Source organism: Anoplophora glabripennis, unplaced genomic scaffold (genome assembly GCF_000390285.2).
Source record: "Anoplophora glabripennis isolate ALB-LARVAE unplaced genomic scaffold, Agla_2.0 scaffold992, whole genome shotgun sequence".
Lineage (NCBI taxonomy): Eukaryota > Metazoa > Arthropoda > Insecta > Coleoptera > Cerambycidae > Anoplophora > Anoplophora glabripennis.
The window spans coordinates 61,324-63,126 of NW_019417065.1; positions in this window are offsets into that span (position 1 = coordinate 61,324).

Consider the following 1,803-nt stretch of genomic DNA (forward strand, 5'->3'; position numbering starts at 1 on the left):
AGTTGTAAAAAAAATTATTCGCCGAGGTTTTTTATTGTAAAATGAACCAAAATAAACACTTTTTGTTATTTGACAAAAATTCGAAAAATGCTTCGTTTCCGAGATATTTACAATTTAATGTGAAAAAAGTGACGAAATCGTCAAATTTTCGGAATTTTTTTCTCAAAAACTACTGAACAGATTTTAATTCTAAAAAAAGCATAATAATCGGCAGATTTTCTACTTTAAGATATATTTTTTTGGTATGGGTCAATCATTTTATTGAAGGTCTAAATCGAGTAAAAAAAAGTCTTAAACAAAATTATGATAACCACTTCAAATTTAAATTTTCTTTTTACAATATATCGGATTAGATTATATTTACAATAAATATTATTATGATTTTTTTTTAATCGATATATATTAACAGTACAAATGTTCAAAAGATCATTTTGTTTGGTTTTGTAGCCGGACTAAGGTTTTTGCATGTAATTAGTAAAATTTAAACATTCGGTTTTTGGTTTTATAAATGGCTAAAATTGACTTGAAAGTTATACCAAAACTGAACTGCTTTTTATATCATAAAATTAACCTAATAATAATAATTGACCTATTTTACAAAAATATGAAGAGCAATAAAAGTATATTAATTTCTTTTTTATTTAATCTTTAAATAATAAGTTTTTCGTTATTTTCGACAAGTTACCGAGTTGAAATAAGCGTTTCATCATCAATTTCGGATGGAACATTCTGACATTCATCTGAGCACGCACAGACTGCACAGCATTCCAGGTTCGATGACAAACAGTTACAATTTTTCGTAGAACATTTTCCACTACACAAACAAAAATATTTTTGAAGCATATCTAACGCAGTTTCTCCTTCGAAATAATTAAAACCCAAACAACCATTTTCGATTTTCCATCCATGTGTCAATGGATCTAGAGTTACAATTCCACTATTTGTAGACTGTTTTTTTTTACTCGCTTTGGACCTTCAATAAAATAATTGACCTATACAAAAAAAAAATACATTTTAAAGTAGAAGATCTGCCGATTATTATGCTTTTTTTAGAATTAAACTCTGTTCAGTAGTTTTTGAGAAAAAAATTGCGAAAGTTTGTCGACTTCGTCACTTTTTCCACATTAAATTGTAAATATCTCGGAAACGAACCATTTTTCGAATTTTTGTCAAAGAGAAAAAGTGTTTATTTTGGTCTATTTTATAAAGAAAAACTTTGCGACTCTTGTTTTTGTTTTGTTTTGATGGAAGGAACCAATCTTAGAAGTTTGTCACAATATCTAAAAAATATAAATTGTTTCCAATTTAACTTCATTATATTTAATAAGACAAAATATAAAAGTATTACTTTTTCGAAGTGCTTCACTGTGGATATATCTGCAGAAAAAAATACCAAACATTATTTTTTATAAAAGTAATGTAGCAGAAAATGTTACCCAAACTTTTTTGTTGTTCGAGATTGAAACAATTTATTTGTAAATATAGAGCAATTTTAGCAAGTTCTTTGTTCTTTTCGCCGGGCTTAACAGCGTCTAAACGATCATCTGTCACTTCTGTGATAAATTAAATTTGAGAAAACACGATTACTCCTCGAAGTTTCTGCCCTAATATTAGAAAAGTTGGGGTCAATAATAATATAATAAAAAATATTGGACTGAAAACAAACACCGTCTAGCAAGGTGAAGCGAATTTTTATATGAATGTTCGTGTACCCTGCGATAAACATGCGAAGTGTAGGACGTTAATTCCTCAAATCGTACATAAAAAAATTGCCGCATTGTATCAAATTTTCAGTATAAAAGG